We start from the raw sequence: 27,898 nt of genomic DNA on the forward strand, positions 1-27,898 counted from the left end.
CTTAGTGAATTAGGTGAAGCACTGCTTACTTAAACCCCCTGGCGGTGTTCCCGAGTCTGGCTCGGGGTGGAAGTTTTGTACCAAAAGTGGTAACCCCGAGCCAGACTCGGGACCGCAACGCTGAATGCAGAAGGAGATTACTTACCTTCTCCCCTGGATCCAGCGATGTCCCCGCGCTGTACGAGTGGCTCGTCCTCCGCCTGATCTATCACGGAGCTGATCTCCGTTCCCTGCGAGCGCTGCGACGCACGGGGACAGAGATCGGCGACAAATTCAAAAAGTAAAACACACAGTATACATACAGTATAATGTAATCTTACAGATTACATTGCTGTATGTAATTATTTCACATACCCTTTATCCCTAGTGGTCTGCCCAGTGTCCTGCATGCAGTTTTATATTATAAAAACTGTTCTTTATGCCTGGAAACTGGAGATTGTCCATAGCAATTGTCCATAGCAACCTAAACTGTCACTTTACATCAAAAATGATTTTAGACCAGCTAGAAAACAACGATAATAAATTGGAATCACTCGCAGAATTGAGCGATAGCGATTTGTGGGGAGATCCGTCATCAAATGCTGAAAAGTAATGACAGCGACAGAGAAAATTTCAGTGTTTTTCATTTGATTACATTATTAAATAATTTTTATTATTGTTATATTATTATTTGGTATAATTATTTATAGTTATTTATTATATTATAATTTATGATTTCATTTTTCAGACTTTATCATACCCGGGATGTCTGCTAGACTCTTGTTTGAACAGATTTAAGTGAGTTATTCCTAAGAATTGCTGGACTACAATATAAAACGCCAAATTTTCATGCAAAATAATTGTACCGCTTTTAGCACCTAAAATCCAAAATAATCATACCGCCAGGGAGGTTAATCAGCCAATCACGTGCAAGCAAAAATGCTGTTTTTTTTTTTTCCTTGTACATGATTGGGTACTCTTTGCAAAGTGAATTTTCACCACATTCACTAGCCTGGGGGAAAATTCCTTTCCAAAGTGAACAGTATACAGCATTTGGCTTCAGTAACCTTCTCATGTAGAGCTAGGTTCCATGCAGGTAGTGGAGCACTGAGACGTGAAAAGGAAAAGATGTGTGCTGGTCTAATTCTGGGAACTTGACGCAAAAGAAATGATTGGTCTGTTTGAAGTTAGAGATGATAGGATTCAGATAAAAGAGAACAGATTTTTCTTTAATGAACAGCTGACAACTGGCTTTTACAAAGCAGATGAAGACTATAAAGCAATTTTTACACACATTCTGCTTACAATTTACACTATCTGGATTGCCATTAAAGTATATCTCTAGCCAAAACATTTTTCTTTTTTCGTTTTGGATGGGATAGAAAAGGATTTGAACCTCTGTCAGCTCGTTCTTTGCTATTTATGTCCTCGCTGGAGTTCACGCTTTTTGTCCTAGGCACCAATGTCACTGGGACAGAAAGTAATGGGACAACCAAAATCTCACAGTTGCTACCACAAAGCAAATCTCCTAATGGGGACACCTTTTCTAGTGACAATTGTGTTAGAGGGGATTGCCCTGCACTTTGGGGAGATATCCTTTCACTAGGCTAGAGTTAAGCTTTTGGACTTGGGTGGAACATGATTTTGACCCAAACCCAGCCTGTTCAGTGAATGGATGAACAAACTAGCCAGATCTCACCAGTTCATCTGCCTGCCTAAACCTGTTGAAGACAGGGGCTAGTCCCTACATTCTGTCCCTAAAACGGATGTGGAGAAGCTTATGGGATTCTGGAAGTCCCCTTTCGAATAAGGGGACTCCAAGATATCTACCTCCCCCAGGTGAATGAACAATTAATACAATATGTTACTTATTAAAACCTCCCTCCTTGAAAGGAAACCTCCCAATGTTGAGGGCATATGGCCTGGTATGGATAAGGAGGTGGCAGGCTGTATGCCCCCCCCTTTCCTGGCCACACAGGCTGCACACTTGTAGAACAGTCTGGTAAAGATTTTTTGGGGGACCCCCTCTGGGGTTTTTTCTTAAAGGGACAGTACGTATTTTTAAAAACATTGCATACTGCACTTTAAAAAAAAAAAAAAAAAGGTCCTCCTCAAAATACATAAATGCATGTAGAAAAATGTTTAAAAAAAAATAAAAATGGTTTCCTTATGTAAAGCTAGTGTCAATCACAACATCCAGTGAAGTATACTACTGTGCTATAGTTTTAGGCAGGGGTAAAAAAATTCAGAAAATTAAGAATTCTTTCAGAAATATGTGTCTTTACCGCGGCTCAAACAAGGCAGCTGCCCTGGGCCCAGTCATTGTTGGAGGGCCCCAACTGCTGCCTGCTGGTGTTCTGCCAACTCCGGTGCTGATCACTTTGGCTGCATGCTACTGTTCTCTGTAAGAGGAGTACTGCTTCTGTATTTACAAGTGACAGCAATCCTCTCCGTGCAGCTATTCAGACCCCTCCCTGCTCCACACATCGATCTCTGTGAGAGCAGAGGAGGGAGGGGCGGGGCATCTATATATGCAAAAGATTCTCCAGAGACCGGCAGCCTGCACAGATATGCATGGCTCTTCTGCAGCACCACTCTGTTGTTTGGGTGAGCTCTAAACTTTAATCCAAGGGGACAAGAGCTTTTTTCTTTGGGGGGCTTGGGTTTGGACTTGGATGTACAGCACACTCCCTCAACCATGCATTCTGTGGATAGTACACCCCTCAACTCTGCATGTAGTGCACCCCTCAATCTTGCACTCTGCACATAGCACACCCCTCAATCCTGCACTCTGCACATAGCGCACCTCTCAACCCTGCATGTAGTGCATCCCTCAACTCTGCACTCTGTACATAGCGCACCCCTCAACCCTGCACATAGCTCACCCCAAAACCCTGCACTCTACAGATAACACACTCCCCAATCCTGCACTCTGCACATCCCTCAATCCTGCACTCTGCACATAGCACACCTCTCCACTCTGCATGTAGTGCACCCCTCAACCCTGCACTCTGTACGTAGCACACTCTTCTGTATATAGTTAATGATCATTAGCACCTGCTAGGTATAATTGGTTATTCATGCACCTAACTCTAAAATGTTTGCACAGTACAGGCAGTCCTCCAGTTACAAACAATATAGGGTCTGTAGATTTGTTCTTAAGTTGAATCAGTTTGTATGTCGGAACAGGTACAATTTTTAAGTGTCTCGAGCCAAAAAAAATTATTTTTAAGCTTTTTGGATAGCATAGGGAAGGGTTAACACCCCTCTAATGTTTGTTTTGCTGTCTTTGCCCCTGTTCAAAAGATTTCACCTCACTTTCTGTCCCAATGACAATTGGATTTTGAAAATTTTGGGTTGTTGTGGAAACAAGCCTTGGTGATAAAGCATCAGTGGAGGTATCTTTTCCCCATAATAACTCTTACATGAGTGAATTTCCCTTCCTAGGGGTAAATTTCTTCTCACTTACTGTTGTTGTCTCCCTCCATTTGTAAGTAGGAGTTGTTTGTAAGTTGGATGTTTGTAACTAGGGGACCGCCTGTACTGTATACCATCAATTACAAAGACCAGCCACAACTCATGATGCTGACCCCTCATTGCACTGCTGTCACTGAGTGTCAGATCCCCAACTGCTGTGATGATTTTAACTACTTGCCGACCAGCCGCCATCATAATACGGCGGCAGGTTGGCTCCCCTGCGCAAATCGCCATAGCTGTACGACAGGCGATTTAAGGGGTATAAAGGGCGCGCTCGTGCCCCGTGATGTAGGAGCTGATGCGTGTGCCCAACGGCCGCGATATCCGCCGGGCACCAGCGATTGCTCCTGAGAGACACAGAATGGAGGTCTGTCAATGTAAACAGACTAATCTCCGTTCTGTCAGTGGAGTAGAGAGTAATTGTCTGTTCATAGTAATTAAGAACAGCAATCGGTCAACTCCCCCAGTCAGTCTCATCCCCCCACAGTTAGAACACACATTAACGGGACACATTTAACCCCTTGATCGCCCCCTAGTGTTAACCCTTTCCCACCAGTGACATTTATACAGTAATTGGTGGTTATTTTTTAGCTCTGGTCGCTGTATAAATGTCAGTGGTTCCAAAAAAGTGTCCCTCTGCCACAATGTTGCAGTCCCACTAAAAATTTCAAATCGCCGCCATTACTAGTAAAAAATAAAGAAAAAAAATAATAAAAATGCCATAAATCTATCCCCTATTTTCTAGACACTATAACTTTTGCGCAAACCAATCAATATACTCTTATTGCAATTTATTTTACCAAGAATATGTAGAAGAATACATATCGGCCTAAACTGATGAAGAAATTTTTATTTTTTTTATTTTTTGGAGGGATATTTATTATAGCAAAAAGTAAAAAAATATTGTTTTTTTTTTCAAAATTGTCACCCTTTTTTTGTTTATAGCGCAAAAAATAAAAACCCGCAGAGGTGATCAAATACCACCAAAAGAAAGCTCTATTTGTGGGAAAATAAGGACATAAATTTTCTTTGGGTACAGCATCCCACGACCGCGCAATTGTCAGTTAAAGCGACGCAGTGCCTTATCGCAAAAAATGGACTGGTCAGGAAGTGGGTAAATCCTTCTGAGGCTGAAGTGGTTAAAGGCTGTGGTTGTACAGGCACAAGGTTTCTGTGTGCCTTCTTGATCCAGCGATGTCCACAAGAGCCTTGCCTCTCCGGGGATTCGCACTCCTGATTGGCCTAGGGCAGCAGCAGGAGCCATTGGCTGCTCTGTGTAAAACCACTGCATAGAGTATATAACATTTGCTATTTAAAATAAAAAAAACAAGGCTTTAATACCAGTTTAACCACTTCCCAGCCACCATATAGCAGAATGACGGCCGTAAAGTGGTTCTGTTATCCTGACTGGGCGTCATAATACGTCCAGCAGGATAAGCCGCAATTGCGCAACCCTCAGTGGTGTGGTGTGGTGTGTTAGTCTGACACACCGCATCTCCGATTTTGGTCACGTAGGCTCTTTACCACATGATTAGCTGTGTCCAATCACAGCTGATCACAGTGTAAATAGGAAGAGCCGTTTATCGTCTTTTCCTCCATTCGCACTAACGGGGGGGGGGGGATCTGCGCTTATAATCAGCGCATTGATTATCAGTGCAGAACCATCGAGGATGCCCACCCATGACCATCAGGTATGCCAATCAGTGCCCATTGGGCATTGTGCCCATCAGTGATGCCTGCCAGTGCCTCCTGATCAGTGCTGCCTAACAGTGTCATCTCTCAGTGCCAGTTATCAGTGCCTCTTATAAGTGCCCATTAGTGCCACCTATCAGTGCCATCTATTAGTGCTGCATATCAGTGCCAATCAGTACTGCCTCATCAATGCCCATTAGTGAATGAGAACTTACTTATTTACAAAGTTTTGTAACAGAAACAAAGAAAAATAAATTTTTTCAAAAATGTTTTTTTTTTATTTGTAGCACAAAAAAATAAAACCCCAGTAGTGATCAAATGCCACTAAAAGAAAGCTCTTTTTGTGGGAAAAAAAATATAAAAACGTTGTTTAGGTACAGTGTTGCATGACCACGCAATTGTCATTCAAAGTGAGACAGCGCTGACAGCTGAAAATTGGTCTGGGCAGGAAGGGGGGAAAGTGCCCTGTTATGAAGTGGTTAAACAATATAACAAGGACCCGAGTGATATCACCATCGTTTTAACTGTCACATTTAGGCTGGGTTCACACCACAGCGATGCGGGAATGCCGCGAATCCGCGGCGTTTTCCCGCATCGCATGACTCCCGCCGGCAGTTCACACTGCCCTATGCGAACGGCTGGGAGTGTCAATGAAATGTTAATGACACCCCCAGATCCGTCCGCATATCGCAGTGCGATCTGCAGACTCGCACAGAAATCGGATCGCATGGTGTGAACACCCATGCGATCCGATTCTTTTGCGGACCAAAAAAAGGGTCCCGTGCAAGTTTGCTGCGGGAGCGATGCGAATTCAGCCATACTATCTGTATGGCTGAACTCGCATCGCTACGGAGATCGGATGTGATTTGCACTGCAGTGCGGTGTGAATCACATCCGGATCTCCCCCTGCAGCAGTGTGAACCCGGCCTTAAAAGAATACATTGCATTGGTGCGCAATTCTATGTGCAGGTTTAAAGCATCCCTCAAGAATATTATTTAACCACTTGCCGACCGCCGCACGACAATATACGTCGGCAGAATGGCACGGGCAGGCATATGGGCGTATATATAAGTCCCTGCCTTCCCGCGGGTGGGGGGCCCGATCGGGCCCCCCCCCAGTGCCTGCGGCGGTCGGTATTCGTTCGGGAGCGATCCGGGATGAGGGGGCGGCCATTCATTCATGGCCACCCCCTCGCGATCGCTCCCGACGAATATAAATGCTCCGTGACATCACTTCCTCTCCTGTAATGTAAACACAGGAGAGGAAGTGATGTAATCTCTCCTCCGTGTCGGTATTTTTCGTTCCGGCACCGAGGAGAGAGGATCGGTGAGTTGCACCAACACACCACACGTACAGTAGAACATGCCAGGCACACTCACACCCCCCCTTTACCCCCCGATCACCCCCCCAATTACCCCTGCCCCCCCCCCAGTCACAGTGACACCAATTGCATTTTATTTATTTTTTTGCATTGGTGTCATTTGTGACTGTAATAACTGTTAGGGCAGTTAGGGTTAGCCCTCTTTAGTTCTAATGTGCCCCCCTAACCCCCCCAATAAAGGTTTAACCCCGTGATCACCCCCCGTCGCCAGTGTCACTAAGGCTGGGTTCACATTGCAGCGGTTTATGAGAACGAATGTGATTCGCACCGCACTGCAGTGCAAATCACATCCGATCTCTGTACGATTCGAGTTCAGCCATACAGATAGTATGGCTGAATTCGCGCCGCACCCGCCGCAAATTCGCACGGGACCCTTTTTTTGGTCCGCAGCAGAATCGGATCGCATGGGTGTTCACACCATGCGATCCGAGTTTGCAGATCGCACTGCGATTTGCGAACTGATCTGGGGGTGTCATTAACATTTCACTGACACTTCCAGCAGTTCGCATAGGGCAGTGTGAACTGCCGCCGGGAGGCATGCGATGCGGGAACCCGCCGCGGATTCGTGGCGTTCCCGCATCGCTCCAGTGTGAACCCAGCCTAATAAGCGATAATTTTTCTGATCGCTGTATTAGTGTCACAGGTGACGCTAGTTAGGCAGGTAGGTATTTAGGTTCGCCGCAACTTTTTATAGCGCCAGGGACTCCCATATACTACCGCATAAAGCCCCCTGATTGCCCCCTAGTTAACCCTTTCACCAGTGATCACCATATAACTGTTACAGGTGACGCTGGTTGGTTAGTTATTTTTTTATAGTTTCAGGGCACCCGCCATTTATTACCTAATAAAGGTTTAACCCCCTGATCACCCGGCGGGTGTCATTTGTGACTGTAATAACTGTTAGGGCAGTTAGGGTTAGCCCCCTTTAGTTCTAAGGTACCCCCCTAACCCCCCCAATAAAGGTTTAACCCCGTGATCACCCCCCGTCGCCAGTGTCACTAAGGCTGGGTTCACATTGCAGCGGTTTGAGAACGGATGTGATTCGCACCGCACTGCAGTGCAAATCGCATCCGATCTCTGTGCGATTCGAGTTCAGCCATACAGATAGTATGGCTGAATTCGTGTCGCACCCGCCGCAAACTCGCACGGGACCCTTTTTTTGGTCCGCAGCAGAATCGGATCGCATGGGTGTTCACACCATGCGATCCGAGTTTGCAGATCGCACTGCGATATGCGAACTGATCTGGGGGTGTCATTAACATTTCACTGACACTCCCAGCAGTTCGCATAGGGCAGTGTGAACTGCCGCCGGGAGGCATGCGATGCGGGAACCCGCCGCGGATTTGTGGCGTTCCTGCATCGCTCCAGTGTGAACCCAGCCTAATAAGCGATCGTTTTTCTGATCGCTGTATTAGTGTCACAGGTGACGCTAGTTAGGCAGGTAGGTATTTAGGTTCGCCACAGCTTTTTATAGCGTCAGGGACCCCCATATACTACCGCATAAAGCCCCCTGATTGCCCCCTAGTTAACCCTTTCACCAGTGATCACCATATAACGGTTACAGGTGACGCTGGTTGGTTAGTTATTTTTTTATAGTTTCAGGGCACCCACCATTTATTACCTAGTCTCACTAGTGTACCCCTAAATTTAGGGGTGTCTACTTTCCAAAATGGGGTCATTTGGGGGGCGTTTGTGCCATCTTGGCATTTTATGGCCTTCAAAACTGTAACGCCCTTAGAAAGCCTGAAGGCGGTGCTTGGTTTTCGGGGCCCCGTACGCGGCTAGGCTCCCAAAAAGTCCCACATATGTGGTATCCCCGTACTCAGGAGAAGCAGCAGAATTTATTTTGGGGTGTCATTTCACATATGCCCATGGCATGCGTGAGCAATATATCATTTAGTGACAACTTTGTGAAAAAAATAAATAAAAAAAAAAGTTTGTAATTTTCCCGCAACTTGTGGCAAAATATAAAATATTCCATGGACTCAACATGCCTCTCCGCAAATAGCTTGGGGTGTCTACTTTCTAAAATGGGGTCATTTGTGGGGGTTTTGTGCCATCTTGGCATTTTATGGCCTTCAAAACTGTGATAGGTGGTGAGGAGTGAAGTCAAATATTTACGCCCTTAGAAAACCTGAAGGCGGTTCTTGGCTTTCGGGGCCCCGTACGCGGCTAGGCTCCCAAAAAATCCCACACATGTGGTATCCCCGTACTCAGGAGAAGCAGCAGAATTTATTTTGGGGTGTCATTTCACATATGCCCATGGCATGTGTGAGCAATATATCATTTAGTGACAACTTTGTGAAAAAAAAAAAAATAATAATTAAAGTTTGTAATTTTCCCGCAACTTGTGGCAAAATATAAAACATTCCATGGACTCACCATGCCTCTCAGCAAATAGCTTGGGGTGTCTACTTTCTAAAATGGGGTCATTTGTGGGGGTTTTGTGCCATCTTGGCATTTTATGGCCTTCAAAACTGTAATAGGTAGTGAGGAGTGAAGTCAAATATTTACGCCCTTAGAAAACCTGAAGGCGGTTCTTGGCTTTCGGGGCCCCGTACGCGGCTAGGCTCCCAAAAAATCCCACACATGTGGTATCCCCGTACTCAGGAGAAGCAGCAGAATTTATTTTGGGGTGTAATTTCACATATGCCCATAGCATGTGTGAGCAATATATCATTTAGTGACAACTTTGTGTAAAAAAAAAAAAAAATTTATTTTTTGTCATTATTCAATCGCTTGAGGCAAAAAAATAAAATATTCAATGGGCTCAACATGCCACTTATCAATTTCCTTAGGGGGTTTACTTTCCAAAATGGGGTCATTTGGGGGGGTTTTGTACTGCCCTGCCATTTTAGCACCTCAAGAAATGAGATAGGCAGTCGTAAACTAAAAGCTGCGTAAATTCCAGAAAACGTACCTTAGTTTGTAGATGTGACAACTTTTGCGCAAACCAATAAATATACAGTTATTTACTTTTTTTTTACCAAAGACATGTGGCTGAATACATTTTGGCCTAAATGTATGACTAAAATTTAGTTTATTGGATTTTTCTAATAACAAAAAGTAGAAAATATCTTTTTTTTTCAAAATTTGCGGTCTTTTTCCATTTATATCGCAAAAAATAAAAATCGCAGAGGCAATCAAATACCATCAAAAGAAATCTCTATTTGTGGGAAGAAAAGGACGCAAATTTTGTTTGGGTACAACATTGCATGACCGCGCAATTACCAGTTAAAGCAGCGCAGTGCCAAATTGTAAAAAGACCTCTGGTCATTTACCAGCAAAATGGTCCGGTCTGAAAGTGGTTAAAGTGGAGTTCCACTCAAAAATTGAACATTTGGCACCTTTCAGGGGGGAGAGAGGAATGGGGACTTATTTTTGACAGCGTTGCGTTGCCGTCCCTCGGAAGTTCAGTCCCCCTCCTCCTTCCTCCACACCTGGGCCAATAAGAAAGCGCAGCACATGTGCAGTAGGGTACTGGCTATGAAGCCGAAAAGGCTTCACTGCCGGTTTCCCTTAGCAGAAATGGCGGCAGCAGCACCCGACAACCGATCCGAAAATCAGCTGGGGTGCTGACATCGTGAGAACCCTGAACAGGTAGGTGTCCTAATATTAAAAATCAGCAGCTACAGTATTTGTAGCTAGCTGCTGACTTTAAACTTTTCGTGAGGGGGACCGGAACACCTCTTTTTTTTAAATCAGAAAAATATTTTATTGTGTCACAAAGTCAGTTGTACAGTAAATACTGGAACTGGATGTGTGGTTGAACTGGATGGACTTGTGTCCTTTTTCAACCTGATTAACTATGTAAAGAAGAAACCATCAGCATATACAGTAAAACCATAGAGTATACAAAGAATGGTACAAAGTTCAAAAAGCTAAGATATATCATTTCCATATAGAGCAGGTCACATTTTTAGCAACCGTACCTCTGTTTGGATTGTATAACCAAGCATTCATACTTTGAACGGGCAACTGAGTGATTGATACAAACATAGTAAAATAAGCAAAAGTGATATAGATGATCCAACTACCCTCCAACGGGAAGGCAAAAAACACAAAAAATAAATACATTTTCTTATGATATGACCCTTTGGTCTCCAGCGGTCATCTTTATTAGCCAGAGAATTGAAGAACAGTGCGCTTATTCCAAAATAAATCATATAACAATTCCAATATACATATACATGACATATCGACCGTCATATAAATAATAAATAAATAAAAATATATAAAGTGAAACAAAACAAAGTTCCATAAGAAAAAAAATCCTTTTTAAGGGCTTGAAAATTTGTAGTTTTATAGCTTCTTAAACTGCTTCTCGAAAAATACTTTTCAGTTATAAGTGACACCACCTCCACCAACAGGTGAATTGCCCACCTACCTCCCGGAGCGATCCCACTGGATCTAGTTGTGCCTTCAAGTTATCAAATGTTAGATGTTCCTGACAAGGATGTGTGGCTGGACATTCTGCAATGAAGTGGAAGTATCTCCCAAGTACAGGAGGGTCAGAAAGAGTCAGGGAGATATCCATTAATGCGTAGCCTGGCCATGGGTTTTGTGCATAATAACTGAACCCATTTAATGAAATGATCCCCCAAACCAAAGCTCCTGCAGGTACGGCCATTCCACGTTGTCAAATGCTTTGGCAACATCAAGGGACAGCACTGCCCTATTGCCTGGGTTATCTACAGGGATCTGTAAGCGGAGGAATTAACGTCTAATATTCAACGCTGTGGACCTAGAAGGAATGAATCTCGGTGAATAAGCTTTGGGAGGACAGACACTAGAGGATTAGCCAAAACCCTGGCTAAAAGTTTTAGGTCTGTTAGTAAGGAAATCAGTCTATAGGAGTCTGGGAAAAGAGGGTCTTTAGCTGGCTTAAGTATAAGAATTTTGGTGGCTTCAGTCATTGATGGAGGCAAGTGGTCTAGTTCCAAGGCATCCATTAAAGTCTGCTTCAATTGTGGCAACAGAGATTCATAGTACTCTTTGTAAACCTCTGCAGGCAGCCCGTCCTCTCTCAGAGATTTTCCAGGGGGGAAAGGGCCAGTGCTTCTAGTAGTTTGTCGGTGGTGAGGGGGACATTTAACATGTCCCTATCAGACCTAGAAAGCTGTGGGAAAAGTACACCCCATTAGGAGGTCCTGAATTGCCTTAGGACCAGCGGAAACCTTAAAGGCATACAAATCTGAATAGAAGGCCAGAAAGGTCTGCAAAATGTTAGAGTTAGAACTCACTACTCTCCCAGACACGCCCTGGACAGCTGAAATTAAGGAGAAACCTCTGTTGGACTTGTGTCCAATATTCTCTCCTTCCTCATAGAAATTCTGTTGTAGAAAGAAGCATTTGTTTTCTGCCTTTGTTAAGGTAATTTGCTTAGCCAAATTTTTATGCCTCCAGCCACCTCCATTCAGAGTGATCTGGGGAATTTGCAGTGAATACCGACTCTGCCTCTTTAGCCTCCTGAAGTACCAATAGCGCCCAAGACTTGGTCCTAGTCTTTATAGAGGTGATTGATTTAATAAACTGACCCCTGAGAAAAGCCTTAAGGGCCTCCCAGTACATACCTGAAGTCGTTGTGTTTCTATTAAGAGTGCTGATAAAGCCAGTTAGGGCGGGAACTACCAGGTCAGGAGTGGGAAAAAGGAGAGTCAGAATGGGTTTATTTTCCAGAATGTACTTTTACAAGGATCTTAAGGACTTCCACGGAGAAAGGAGGAGGTATGTACACATTGGCCAAAATACAATCTAACCTATCCAAGTTGTACCTTAGAAAAATATACCGCCCATTTTTGTCCTGTACGGAAAGTGTGCATGAAAAGGGACCCCTTAGGGGATTAATATACTCACCCCCCGAGAAAATAATGTATAGGCGGAGTGAAACTGTTGGCTGAACAAACAAGCAGAGAATTGTACAGTCCGATCCGCCTGCATACGTGTTTCCTGCAGACAGAGGAACAAAGTCGTTTAGCTACATGAGTCACAGCCAACCATTTCACTCTATTCCTCAGGCCTCTCACATTCTGACTAAGCACTATGTGAAATCTAGCTATTGTACGTTTATACCTCACCAAAAAATGACGGTCGGGCAGACAAAACTTGTAACAGAACATAATCTCCCATTATATAGCAAATAAAATTACAGTACCATTGTCTATGTATAGAAAAAATTGCTCCTTCAGCACCAAAGAGTTCAGGCATTGTTACTGGATCAGCAGTTAGCTGGGGCGGTGCCCCTCCTAAGCCCTGAATAAGGCTTTGATTCACGATAGAGATCAACAAATAGACCAACAGGGCCTCTGCAGAAAACAACTGAAGAAGTCTTCGGCCCCGTGGGACCATCAAGTCTGGGGGGACAGGGTCTCTGGCCTGTCTGCCAAGGCAACTCACACGCATAAGTGTCACAACAGGCAACACCAGCTTGTGAAAGTTATCACACGTCTCTCAGGGTATCCGCCTTGCCAATACCATAACCAAAGGGAACACCCAGGATCCCTGAGAAAAGTGGCAGAAGATTCGTAGTAAACGCACAGTCATTAGATAGCTTGCCTTCGGTTCACCACCTCCTCTCGAATGGAACATTATTCTCTGTCCAGCCATTGCAATACCAGTTGTGGTTTTCTGAAGAACTGAACCTGGTCTCTGGCCACCACATGTAGAGAAGCAGTATATAAGATGGAGTACTGTACGTTGAGGGCCCGCAATTGCGCTCTCTGTCTCTGCATTTCAGCAGAGAAATCAGGAAATAGCGAGATTTTAGAGTTAGCCATCACCAAAGCATCCCCTAGAGACCTGGCTTTTGAGAGCATAAAATCACAATCCTTATAGTTGAGATGTAAAAACATGAGCGAGGGGTTGCCCAACGGTAATGGTCTCAGGGGTACTCTGTGCGCACAAGACACGGGAGAAAAGGCATCTTTCCCATATATTTGAAGGAGCCACTGTTCAATAAAGTGCACTGGGTTTTTCCCTTCAGTCTTTTCTGGAATGTCATAAGCCCGGACATTATTTCTCTGCATCCTATTTTCCATGTCATTTAGCGACAGTAACCATATTGTAGTGCACATCACAATGTATGGGGGCCCAATCCTCCTCTAATTTACAGACTCTTCCCTCTAATGCAGTAGTGTGGTCCCGCAATTTCTGCATGTCTTGTCTGACAAAAGACAATTCTGATTTCTGAAGTCAGAGCTGCTAAAGAGTTGTTGCAAGAGGTGACTGCAGCCATAATGTCTCAATGTCGGTTTTGGGCTGTCCTAGTCAGATGAGGAAACCAACCTCATGGCAGAGCTACTTGCAGGTGTACTCACATTATCCCAGGGAAGCAGCGGTGTTGCAGAATCTTCCAGCAGGATTGTATCATCCGCTTCTGTTTGGAGCGAAAAATTTCTGGGCCACCTCCTCATATTTCTCTTTGGCAGCATGAGACAGTGCGCCACCAGCTTGATCGGGAATGGTGCAGGTTGCCTCTCCGTGCTTTGACATGGCATGCACTCAAAAGAAAAGCACCACTGTGTAGCCGGTGTAATGGAAATGTGTAAGTTCTGTATATAATTGTATTCTATTTTGTATGTATTGCACACTGCCCTCACTGTGCACACGGCACTAATAATGTTTTCAGAACATGTTTGCATTCTTTCAAGTCCTGATTAGAATTAGCCTGCCTATGTATTGCCCCTTGGTACCATAAATGTACAATTGTAATATTAATGTGATACCTATGTAATCGTGTATAAAAACTTTCAATTGCATCATAATAAAGCAGATTATTATTATTTGGAAAGATGCTGAGCGTATCTTTTGTGTCTGTTCCCTACTGCAGTAGTTATTATTAATTTGGAACCACTAATCAATATGAGTATAGGAGTTTCCTATCTATAAAATGTCTGGGTCACCGGGAACTTCCGCAATCAAATCCAATAACAGGATCAGGTGAGGCTGCAGGGTAAGAGAGTGTCCACAGGATCAAAGACCAGATTATCGGTGGGGCAGAGAGCCTAAATTTACTGCTACATCCGCTGCTTGACCACACCCCCTGGAACACCTCTTTAAGGGATTTGTGTATTTTTAATGCCCCCCCCCATGGCAGTGCCCAGCAGACCCATACCATGTTTTAACAAAAGCTTTCAAATTGGCCCTGAAACCAAAATTAACAAGCTTCAGTTCCCATAGACTTCAGTTGGGTTTGGAGCTATGTTCAGGTTTGTGGATTTTTATATAGATTCACCAAGTCTCCTGTGAACTGAACTTTGCCCATTTTCCTCATCACTAGTTAAGATAAGGTTTGGAAAGCCAACTAATATCTCCATCTGAACGGATTGTAGTCTGGTCAGTGCTAATAGATATACAGTATCTCACAAAAGTAAGTACACCCCTCACAGTTTTGTAATATTTTATTATATGTTTTCATGTGACAACACTGAAGAAATTACACTTTGCTACAATGTGCAACAAATTAAAATTGAACAAGGCTCATCATGGTGGATAAAGTAGGACGTCCAGGGGCAGGTAGTCCCAAAGTTATTCCAATTTAGTTGCAATATGAATTAACTTTGTGACTTTCTACTTTCGACTTGCTACCTTATCTGCCATCATGAGCCTTGTTCAATTTTAATTCTAATAAGTATGTTTTTATCTTTGGACAATTAAAGTCTTGTGTTGCTGCACTGATGCCAGGTACACACAATCAGAAATTCTGCCATCAAATGTCGGATGTGAGCTTTTGGTCAGCAATTCCGACTGTATGTATGCTCCATGGGACAATGGCTGGCAGAATTTCAGCCAGCAAAATATTGAGAGCAGGTTCTTTATTTTTCGGTCGGAAAAAGTTCCGATCAGAATTTCCTATCATCTATACAAATTCTGACGCGCAAAATTCCTACGCATGCTCGGAAACAATTCAACGCATCCTTAAATGCATTGAACTTTATTTTCTCGGCTCGTTGTGGTGTTCTACGCCACCGCATTCTTGACAGTCAAAAGTTCAGAGAACTTTTGTGTGACCGACCGTGTGTATGCAAGCCAAGCTTGAGTGAAATTCTGTCGGAAAAACCATCCAGGTTTTTTCCGACGGAAAATCCGCTCATGTGTACGGGGCATAAGAGGCACCTTCTGTTTGTTTTTTTCTATACCAAAACATTCATTACGATTATGAAGTGAAACAAACAATAGTAAATAACAGCATCCATTTTGCATTGGTGATCAGTGAGAAAATGCCTACTTTTTTTTGGTCAATGAAGTGCCCCTTTATATTGGTGGTTAGTGGAAAACTCAACCTCTTACACTGAAGGTCTGAGGAAAAGTGCTCCTATACATTAGTGGTCAGAAAAAAAGGTGCCTACTTACTTTCCCTTTACATTGGTGGTCAGTCAGTGAGGTGCCTACTTACATTTGTGGTCAGCAGCAGAAATGCCCTGTTACATTAGTAATCAGTGTAATGCCGCCTGTTAAATGATATTGGGACTCAAACTATGCAGGCACTATAGAAAATCAATTCAACTCTGCTTACTGCTCAAGGAACCCTTATCCATCTCTATAAAAACCTCAGGTTGACCCATAAGTTTGGTTGAAAAAAAAAATTGCAATTTAAAAAGCATCTAAAGTTTGCAAACAGTCTTTTCTGTAAAAAAAAAAAAAAAAAAGTAAAGTAAACCTGTCACTTTGCCCATGCAGAGGACAGCAACAGGTTACCCTTACAGCCAACCTACTTTGCTGTGGATACTTAACACCCCACCACTGCAGTCCCGCGTAAGGTTTATGTGAATCAGTCTGTGTTGGAGTGTACCCAGGGCTAAGGACCTTTCTTCTGCCTCCAAACTGTACTGCACAGCCCGTGTCCTCCCATGCCGCAGAATGACCTTATTGGTACAGCAAGTCAATGTGTTGAACTATGGCCAAAATCTTAGCAATTACTATCCCTGCTATTAGAGTTATACCTGGTAGTGGGCTTATATGCAAACTTGACAGGGATTGGTACATTATCTTCCAGCTAAATCTACAAATCACAGCACACTTTCTCTAACACTGAGAGAAAATACTACAAGTCATTACAGAAGTGCTGCCCACTGAAGATGTCAATGATGCAGGGCAATGGAGGAGTGTTGGTATAAACCTCAGTAATGCATACTAATGGTTTTTTAAACTATTTTTTCAGGAAAAAATTAACTTTTTTTATAATAGCAATAATCAACAAAGAAACAAATTAAGCAAAACCTGATGTGAGAATCACACAGCTACAACAAACTAGATCTCTGCATTTATCAGATACACACAATTCTACAGTGGGTATTGTACAGTGGCGGCTGGTGAAGTTTTAGGATGGGGGGCACAAGACCCCGTCCCATTTGGCCACTGCCACTTCTCACAAGCCACACCCCTTATCAAATCAACATCATATACCAGGCTGCACATTATACACTGGGCTCTGCACATCATATACCAGGCTGCACATTATACACCGGGCTATGCACTTCATATACCAGGCTGCACATTATACACAGGGCTCTAGTAAAGCAACCTGTAAATCGCACATATCTGCATTCTGCAACCTGTAAATCCCACATATCTGCATTCTGCAACCTGTAAATTGCTCCTATCTGCATTATGTAAATCGCCCATAACTGCATTCTGCAAACTGTAAATCGCACATAACTGCATTCAGCAACCTATATTTGCACATATCTGCAACTTGTAAATCGTACATATCTGTAAATCGCACATATATGCATTCTGCAACCTGTAAATTGCACATATCTGCATTCTGCAACCTGTAAATCGCACATATCTGCATTCTGTAAATCGCACATATCTATATTCTGCAACCTGTAAATCGCACATATCTGCATTCTGCAACCTGTAAATTGCACATATCTGCATTCTGTAAGTCGCACATAACTGCATTCTGCAAACTGTAAATTGCACATATCTGCAACCTATAAATCGCACATATCTGCATTCTGTAAATCGCACATATCTGTAACCTGTAAATCACACATATCTGCATTCTGTAAATCGCACATATCTGCATTCTGCAACCTGTAAATTGCACATATCTGCATATCTGGGTGCTTCATCACACTTGCCTGGGCTTACAGTACTGATCTGCAGAACAGCATTCACATGTCACTATATGAGCACTGTTCATCAAGAACCACCAACCACTGTCTAAGAAGAAGAGAATGAGACTGTGGGGGGTGGGGGTTGTAAACTAACAATGAATTAATCACAATTAATAAATGGGGGGGTTCGGTTTTGCTTTTTAATCATGTGGGGGGGGATTGGTGTGCCGCCGACCACCGGGGGCCACCGAAAATAGCAATTAATCTTGCCGCCGAGAAGAAGAAGAAAAAGAATTAAGGTTGGGGGGTGGGCCGCTGGAAAAAGGATATTTAATATATATATTATAATATATATATATATATATATATTAAATATATGTTGGAAAGCATGGCCATGCCTTACCTCAGCCTGTGAGCCTGTGATCCTCTCAGGCGGGACGTTGCAGGGAGAACAGCGTGCCAACGTCACTTCCTTGAGTGACGTCGGAAGTGCCGCCCATGTCACTCAAAGACCAAGTCTATGCCCTCGCCCGGCCAGTCCATCGCGCCGGAAGCTGTGGCGCGATCGGCTGCGCCACAGAGCATTTTTTTTGGGCAAATGGAGCGCCTTGTCTGCAATCTTGTGATTCCATAGACGTGGCGCTTCCCATATTGCACTGCGCCCGGCGCCAGGATACAGTGCACATAGGGACCTTTAAAAATAATATATATATATATATATATATATTTTTTTTTAAAGGGACATGTTTAAATATTTTTTTTACTTTTTTTTTTTACTACATGGGGGGAGGGGGGGGGGGGGGCGCCGGGTGTCCCCTATGGACGGGCCTCCACTGGTATAGTATGGAAAATAATACTCCCCTCCCCCTTTTAAAGTAATCACATTTTGTTGATTTGCAGCCTGAAATGAAGACAGTCACAGTCTTTTTTTATCCAGCTGTATTTATTAAGTGCAGCTTATAACAGCCAGGTGAAAGATATGACACCAATATGTAAAAAATAAAATAAAAAACAGACTCACTGAGTTGGAAAAAATATCACCCCCTTATGTTAGTATTTTGTTGGACCACCTTTTGCTTTAACTACAGCCTTTAGGATATGTCTCTACTAACTTTGCACATCTAGACTTTGCAATATTTGCCCACTTTTCTTTGCAGAACTGCTCAAGTTCAGTTAAGTTTGTGGACTGCAGGCTTCAAGTCATTCCACAGATTTTCAATATGGTTTAAAGTGTTTATAAGCCAAAAAATGTTCCCTTATAGCAGATTAAACAGCACAGTGCTTGTGCTGTCTAAGCTTCCCCTCTCTAAACTGTATAAAACCTAGCTGATCCTGCCAGTTCCCGCCCTTCCCCCTGTAAACTGTCCATGGTTTATCATGGCTGTTGAGCCCTGACACAGTGGTCAGTTTACATGCTTCCGTCATCCACAGCCCTGCTCTTTCCTTCTCTGTCCTCCTCTCCCCCTCCCTCCTTCCCTGCCTGTCAGCTCCTGTGTCTGTGTGAGCTGTCTCCGCCTCCCCCTCCTGACGATATTTGTAGTACATAAAGCCTCCCATGGCTTCCACTATCATTTATATGCTGATGACACCCAAATCTATCTCTGTGCCCCTCAGCTCACCCCATCAGTCTCCTCACGCATCACTGATTTACTAACAGACATATCAGCCTAGATGTCAAACCACTTCCTCAAACTCTAAAACCAAGCTCTTATTATTTCCTCCCCCATGTGCCCCGTCCCCTGACTTCTCTGTCAAGATCAATGGTACAACTATCAGTCCATCCCCACATGCCAGGGTACTAAGGGTAAACTTAGACTCTGAACTGTCCTTTGAGGCCAACATCCAACCCCTGTCCAAATCAATGCGCCTTAGCCTCCACAAAATTTCCAGAATATGCCCTTTTTAACTAATGACACCACCAAGCTTCAAATTCACTCCCTGGTTATCTCTTGCCTCGACTACTGCAACTCCCTCCTCATTGGCTTACCTTTACATAGACTATCCCCCCTTCAGTCCATACTGAATGCCACTGCAAGACTCATCCACCTTACCAACCATTCAGTGTCTTCCACTCCTCTCTGCCAATCCCTTCAATGGCTTCCACTCACCCAATGAATAAAATTCAAAGTACTAACAATAATTTACAAAGCCATCCATAATTCTGCCCCAGCTACATCACTACCCTAGTCCCAATATACCAACCAAGCCGCTCTCTTTAGTCCTCCCAAGTCCTCCTGCTCTCTAGCTCTCTTGTAACCTCCTCCCATGCTCGCCTCCAGGATTTCTCCAGAGCTTATCCCATCCTTTGGAACTCCCTACCCCAATCTGTCCGACTGTCCTAATCTATCCATCTTTAGATAATCCGTGAAAGTGAAAACCCTTCTCTTTAAAGAAGCCTATCCTGCTTATAACTAATACACTGTTTTGCTTCCTCCATCAGCTCATCCCCCACAGCTATTACCTTTTGCATCAATTGACCCTCCCTTTTTAGATTGTAAGCTCTAATGAGCAGGGCTCTCTCCATTCCTCTTGTACCAAATTGTAATGTAACTGTAATGTCTGCCTTTATTTTGTTAAGCGCTGCACAAACTGTTGGCACTATATAAATCCTGTATAATAATAAAACTTTACAAAATTCAGCTGGCAGCCCCTCTCCTTTATCCGGCGTTAACTGACAGTGTGTTTTTTTAAATCTATGCCTCTAAATACCTTTCTTTCTTCAGGCCAGTCACGTGACTCCCGGTCGATCTCTTACTACGATCCAGGGCTACAGTTGGAGGTGCCAAGCATCATAGGGAGATCACGGCCCCTCCCGCTGTAGCCCTGTATCGTAGTAGTGGGAGTCATGTGACTGGCCTGAAGATACTTGAAATAAAGGTATTTAGAGGCATAGATTTAAAAAAATGTATACTGTGAATTATCACCGGATAAAGGAGAGGGGCTGGCAGTGAAAGGGTTTTGTAAGGTAACAACCATGTTAAAGAGGAAGTAAACCCTGATGGGTTTACTTCCTCTTTCATTCCCTGCAAAGGCAAAGCATAATGGACTACTATGCATCACATAGTAGTCCATTATGTGTCACTTACCTGACACAGGAGCCAGGGAAGTCACCGCTGTTCCCTGTAGTCTGGCGCATCCATCTTCTAGGTGGGGTCTCGCAGCTCCGCCTCTGTCATTCGGCGAAGCCGCGATGACGTCACTCCCGCGCATGCGCACGGGAGTCGACACGCGCGGCATCTCCGTCGTTGAAGATGCCGCGCTCAGTGCGCCTGTGCGCCGCTGTGCCTTGCAAATGTATTCACACACCTTGCCATTTTTCCTGTTTTGCTGCCTCAAAACCTAGAATTAATATGGATTGTGCGAGGATTTGCATCATTTAATTTACAGAACATGCCCACAATTTTGAAGATTTTTTTTATTGTTAAGCTAACAATAAAAATAGGACAAAATAACAGAAAAAATCAATGTGCATAACTATTCACCCCCCTAAAGTCAATACTTTGTAGTGCCACTTTTTGCGGCTATCACAATTCAAGTCGCTTTGGATAAGTCTCTATGAGCTTGCCAAATCTTACCACTGGGATTTTTGCCCATTCCTCCTTGCAAAACTACTCCAGCTCCTTCAAGTTGGATGGTTTGTGCTTGTGAACAGCAATCTTTAATATAACAGATTTTCTATTTGATTGAGGTCTGGACTTTGACTAGGCCATTCCAACACATTTACATGTTTCCCCTTAAATCACTCAAGTATTGCTTTAGCAGTGTGTTTGCGGGCATTGTCCTGCTGGAAGGTGAACCTACATCCTAGCCTCAAATCACACACAGAGTGGTACAGGTTTTGCTCAAGAATATCCCTGTATTTAGCACCATCCATCTTTCCCTCAACTCTGACCAGTTTCCCAGTCCCAACTGCTGAAAAACATCCCCACAGCATGATGCTGCTACCACCATGTTTCCTGTGGGGATGGTGTTCTTTGGGTGATGTGATGTGTTGGGTTTGCGCCAGACATAACATTTTCTTTGATGGCCAAAAAGTCTCATCAGACCAGAGCACCTTCCTCCATACATTTTGGGAGTCTCCTACATGCCTTTTCGCAAACTCTAAACGTGCCATTTAGTTTTTTTGCTGAAAGTAATGGCTTTCTTCTGGCTAATCTGCCATAAAGCCTAACTCTATGGAGCGTACAGATTATTGTCGTCCTATGTACAGATATTCCAGTCTCTGCTGTGGAACTCTGCAGCTCCTCCAGGGTTACCTTAGGTCTCTGTGCTGCCTCTCTGATTAATCCCCTCCTTGCCCGGTCCTTGAGTTTTGTTGTGTGGCCATCTCTTTACAGGTTTACTGTTGTGCCATGCTCTTTCCATTTGGTTATGATAGATTTGATAGTGCTCCTAGAGATCATCAACGATTTGGATATTTTTTATAACCTAACCCTGACATTTACTTCTCAACAACATTGTCCGTTACTTGTTTGGAGAGTTCCTTGGTCGTCTGGGAAGTGTTTAGTTAGTGGTGCCTCTTGCTTAGGTTTGTGCAGCCTCTGGGGCCTTTCAAAAAGGTGTGTATATGTGTCAAAGAAGGACTTTTTCCACCCATGCTCACCATGCTATTGCGCGCATGCGTGGCGGTTTGGCGCTCCTGCGCACACAAGTGTGCGACCCGATGGTGCGGCACGCACGTGTGCGCAATGGCACAAGTGTGTGCGCAATGGCTGGTGAGTGTGCGCGACAGGGTCCAAACGGGTTGCTGGTTTGTCGTCAGCTTCCCGTTTGTACCTGCTTCCAGTTTTTGCCATATCTGATTACCTGCTATGACCCGGACTGTTCTTGACTAAGCTGCTGTTTTCCTCAATCTGACCCTCGGCTTGCTCAAGGGATCTACCGACACGTGTTTGACCCTCAGCCTGCTTTATGAACTTGCTCAACCTGCTTAGAAGTGTTTTGACCCTCGGCCTGCCCTCGGTAAGTACTTCTTGTGACAATATATAATGACAGATCATGTGACACTTAGATTGCACACAGGTGGTCATCATTTCACTAATTATGTGACTTCTGAAGGTAATTGGTTGCACCAGTGCTTTTTATGGGCTTCATAACAAAGGGGGTGAATACATACGCACATGCCAATTATCATTTTTTATATTTATGAAAAATAGTTTTATGTATATATTTTTTTGATTTTACTTCACCAAATTAGAATATTGTTTTCTGATCCATCATATATAACTCAGATTAAAAAAAAACATTGAACTAAAAGCCTTTTATGTAACAAAATAAGTAAAAAGCAAAGGGGGGGGGGGGGGGGTGAATACTTTTGAATACTTTTGCAAGGCACTGTATATGTAAGATCATAGTTTTGTTTTGTTTTGGATGGGGTGTGGAAGAATTGGATTACTTATTTACAATCTTTATTTGTCCTGTGGACCTTGTACCTGGATAGAAAGTGATAGGAAATCCCAAATTTTACAGTTATCACCAGGGGCAGGAGGTGAAATCTTCTACTGGAGATACAGTGTTTCTCCTGACTTTGGAGAGATTCCCTCCTACTCCTTGTTGTGTCTTCAACACATGAAGCGAAGGAACATTTATCCAATGAGGCACAGACACTCTAATAGGATTTTTAATCCTTTCCCAATCTATTCAAAATACAAAACACACAAAAAAGAAACAAAAAGTTTTAAATCCAATATAAAATCAAAAAGTGAAGATTAGCCAACCATCTTTTATATTTTCCTAACAAGATTGCTCAAATGAGAGCTACGCATACAATGCATTGTATACGTAGAACAATGCATTATTATTACTTTGTATATGATTACTTTTTTGGCCAAAAAAATCTAGATGGATCAAAGAATTAGGTGGAAATTGTGTAACTCTATCTGTGTATGGCTAGCCTAAGGCTAAGGATTTGAGGTAAGCTTTTGCTAATGACTAAAACAAGACATACTAACACATATACAACATGGAGTCAGTGCTGTCTCTTGGGCTAGGCCAACAAAGCCCAAGCCTCACATGGCCACCTTGCGCACATATACAAACCCCGCAGGCCGGCGGCTTGTTGTAGCATGGCACTTGTTATGGGAAGTATGGAGCGTACTTGGCAAGGTGGGGGGAGGGACTAGCACTCCCATAGAGTGGTCGGTGACTGGCCATGCAACTGGTGGAGGCCGAGCTTAATGCTCCTACCCTCCTCCACTGGCATCCTTACATGTTGCAACTTCTCCCTGGGGTGGGATCTGTCTGTGTCCAGAAGAGGAGAGCGAGAAGGATGTGGGGAACCCCCAGGCAGTGGGGGCGGAACGCTCCCAGTGACACCCTCCAGGAAGCGGGTGCTGTCGAGCCCCCCTGTTGGAAGGCAACATGGTTTAATATCATATTTCTGGTAATTCATTCCCTGGTTGATAAAGGCAGATGGCCCCAAGTTGGAATGTTGGAATATAACTAGTTACATTCCAGAGCTTTGTAGCATATCAGAATTTGCATCTGAATGCTTGCCTCCAGACAGTCTGTTGCTGATACACTGCAAGCAATCTTCAAAGAGAGCCATGGCTGCCAGGATGATTGATGATGGTGGGTGACAAAGATCAAAGGATCAACAGGCACCTAGAGATGATACATGGACAATGCTGCCCCTAGAGGCCAATACAGCAGGACGGATAGTAATATAATATATTAAAAGGACTACCTCTTGGCAATATCTCATTGGACAGGAGGCTAGTGGGGGTGGTTAAGAATGGGTCTGAATGAATGTGTAAAAAGGGCACACATGAGGAAATTCGTCCCCTTTTCGCTCTTGGCTTGTGTCTGAGCTGCATGGCTCCCTCTTTTTACCATCCGAGCCTAGCCAATGATACAAAACCTTGAGGAAAGCATTGTGATAAGTATCTTTGATATTCTTGTATTATGTGTTCTGTTGCTATATGCTTGTAATATCTTTCGTTAGTATTTTCATGTTAGCGTTTCCTATTTTCTTGGGAAATAAATAAGACTTTGTTTTATTAAGCAGAGTGCTTGGTTTCATAGCTAACCTTGTATTATTATGATATCAACAGTAACATGTGATCAGAGTTTTAATAGACTAGCTAACTATAGGAATAGACAAGTTAAAGGGGTTCTGCACTCATAATCAAACATTTGCCCATTCTGTTGCCTCTAGTTCATATATTTCATAATGCCACCTGTTTTTTTTTTTGGATTCACCTACCTTTTGTAATCTGTAGTAATTTATTTTAAACCCCTGCGGCGATGGGCGGTCTCTTGCGGGGATCAGCGTCATTTCCTGCTGAAGCCCGCACTGTCTCCTGGGATCTCGTTGAAGTAATCCCAGGAGACATTGCGGCTAATGCACCCGACATCTCGCGAGATTTCGGGTGCTACAGCCGACATCTCGCGTGATTTGGGTTATTACAGGTGGCATTATGAAATAAACAGGTGGCATTATGAAAATAAAAAAACAGGTGGCATTATGAAATATATGAACTAGAGGCAACAGAATGGGCAAATGTTTGATTATGAGTGCAGAACCCCTTTAATACATAGGTGCAATAAATAGAAGGGATCCGTAACCACCTTTGAATAATACTTATTGTACCAATTACTTCACCCCCAGTTGTGAAGCGGTGACAGCACACTGCTTCTAAGCTGCAGACTGAAGGGACTGGCACTGTGACAGGGGAGAGGCAGGCTGTCGGAGGGTCTCCCCCGCTCACCTCCCCTCTTTTCCTGTCAGCCGCGCAGGATAAGATAGAGGGCTCTTTTCAGATTTGCTACCTAGTTTCCTGCCCATTTTTTTCCCCTCACCACTGGCCACAGTGGAGGCCAATCAAAAGAGACTAGAGGAGCATCATGGGACAAGTAGTCCCCGAAGATTGGTGGCCCCATTGTTCTCCAGATGGAGCTGGCTACAACCCGCCAGCATGCATTATGCTGGGGGAAGGGAGAGAGATCCCGGGAACAAGCTGAGGGAGTGAGAGCAGCCAGTTACAGGAGACAGGAAAAAGAAAGAGAGGACTGTGCTGGGTAAAGGCCAAAGAGAGCGCTACACTCCCCAGCACCACCAGAGAGAGTGCCACACTGCCCAGCCCCACCAGAGAGAGCCACGCTGCCCAGCACCACCAGAGAGAGTGCCACCCTGCCCAGCACCACCAGAGAGAACCACACTGTCAGGACAACCAGATAGAGCGTCACGCTTCCCAGCACCACCAGAGAGAGCGCCACTCTGCTCAGCACCACCAGAGAGAGCGTCACACTGCCCAGAACCACCAGAGAGAGTGCCATGCTGTCCAGCACCACCAGAAAGAGCGCCACACTGCCCAGAACTACCAGAGAGATTGCCACGCTTCCCAGCACCACCAGAGAGAGTGCCACACTTCCCAGCACCACCAGAGAGAGTGCCACGCTGCCCAGCACCACCCCAGAGAGCGCTACACAACACGGGGTGAGTGAACATCCAGCTGGAGGGATCAATGCTGCTGTTTCGCTGGATGTGGTAAGAGGGCCTGAAGGCCATTATGCATTAATGATCCTAGGGTCTGAGGGCGGTCACCACACCAGGTGACATCCAATCTCCCCATAGAGGAGAGCGGGGCTCTGACAGGTCTGTCTTCAGCCACACAGAGCACTGTCAGAGTCATGATTGGACACTGTCATCATGACTTTATCCAAGCATGGCTCATTCCCACCCCACATCCCCACCTGCTCAATGGGGATCAACGGAGCGTCAAAATGGATCGACCCCATGTGAAAGGGGCCTTACAGTGTCGTCTCATGAGATAATTTATGAGAGCGTGTTTAGGGTAGGGGCAGGGTAGGGGTTGGGTGGGGCAAGTGGTGGTGAGTAACTCTTAAGGCCTGGCTAGTGGCTCATGACTTGAAATTTTGAGGCCTGCATTGTACATTAACATTGTTCCCTGCCCTCAATGAACTTACAAGTAAGCACTAAGTACCCAATTTTAATGTACAGAGAGGAAGAGGTGGAGCCTAAAGACGGGGTGTGGTTTACAGATGACCGGGTGGGTCTTAAACAGAAAGGGGTGTGGACTTGACAGGAAGGGTCAGGTCATATTTAAATTAGGGGTGCATAAGTTTAGTCAGGCCTAGGGAAGCACAAAACCTAAATATACCACTACATGGAGTTCTCAAACAGGGGTCAGAAGAGTTGTGCCCATGTGACCCAGTTCTACATAATATTTAACCACTTAAGGACTGCCCCACATACATACACTGTGGCAGGGTGGCCCTTAAGTGCAAAATCACATCTCTACTCCGGTGTGGTTCCTGTCCCCTAGACACACCAACTGAAGCACTGCATGCCACCTTTTAGCCTGACTAATTGAATAGCCCCTTGAATGCTTAGGGTGTAGAGCTGAGGAGGAAGGGGTAGAGCTGACAAATTTTGTATCATCACCACTATCTGTATGGAGATGGTGGGACAACAAACTGCAGCACTGAGCCCTGTCCTGCATCCTTCCGAGTTTCAAGCAGAGTTACCCAGTGGTGCTGTCAACTAAATATATTGTCCCTGACCATGCTTGCTGGACCATGTGTCAGCAGTAATGTGGACTTTGCGGCTGATTGCCTTGCCCACCAATGCCACAACATTGCCTTCCACGTGATGGTACAGAGCTGGAATGGCCTTACGTGAAAATAAATAGTGACTGGAAACTTGCCATTGTGGTACAGCACTTTCTGCTAATTCATGGAAGGGGGCAGAATCCACCATATGGAAAGGCAGAAGTTGTAAACCAGCAACTTTAATAAGCTTGCATTTAGACACTGGGCATGTAGGTGGCAGTGACTATTGTTTTTTCATTGTAGCAGATGGGGCAGAGAAATTTTCCAGCTATAGTCTACAGCTGGTGGTGTGCTACTGGCAGATGTGCTGCAAGGACCTGGGACACCCTGCGCTATACTACCATCCCTGTCAGTGGAGGCTGCTGAGAGGTCATGAGGTATAGCCGGGCTAGACTGAGGTGAGTAACGAGGAGAATTGTGTCCCTTTTGTGTGGCATTTAGGTACTCTTGCCAATGGGTTGAGTGGTGGGAGGTTAAATGCCTAGTACCCAAAAGTTTGCAAATTACAACAGTGCGATTGGCTGCACATGGGCTAAATAAAGCCCAGACAGCGCTAAGGGAAGTGAGCCGGGAGATAGCAGCTCCACAATATAATGGAATAGGGTGCCTGCTCTCTACTCTTACATGATGGCTGCCTCATCAAGGTTGTGCCTCATGCTCACTTTCCCCCTCTGCTCTATCCGGCACTCAAGTCGTGTCAGTGACCTCATCATCATCTCTTCCATCCTCATT

General features: G+C 44.3%; 1 long non-coding RNA gene across 1 annotated transcript in view; it reads left to right on the forward strand.

The window, feature by feature from the left end:
* Nucleotides 1–9,652: 9,652 nt before the first annotated feature.
* Nucleotides 9,653–27,898, forward strand: part of LOC143940130 (uncharacterized) — a 648,562-nt gene continuing 630,316 nt past the window's right edge. The window contains exon 1 of the long non-coding RNA XR_013263826.1: nucleotides 9,653–9,843. This is a non-coding gene — a long non-coding RNA (uncharacterized LOC143940130). The remainder of the gene's footprint in view (nucleotides 9,844–27,898) is intronic.

The sequence above is a fragment of the Lithobates pipiens genome, unplaced genomic scaffold (assembly GCF_037356315.1).
Source record: "Lithobates pipiens isolate NorthernLeopardFrog02 unplaced genomic scaffold, aLitPip1_a1.2 Scaffold_3, whole genome shotgun sequence".
NCBI classification, from domain to species: Eukaryota; Metazoa; Chordata; class Amphibia; order Anura; family Ranidae; genus Lithobates; species Lithobates pipiens.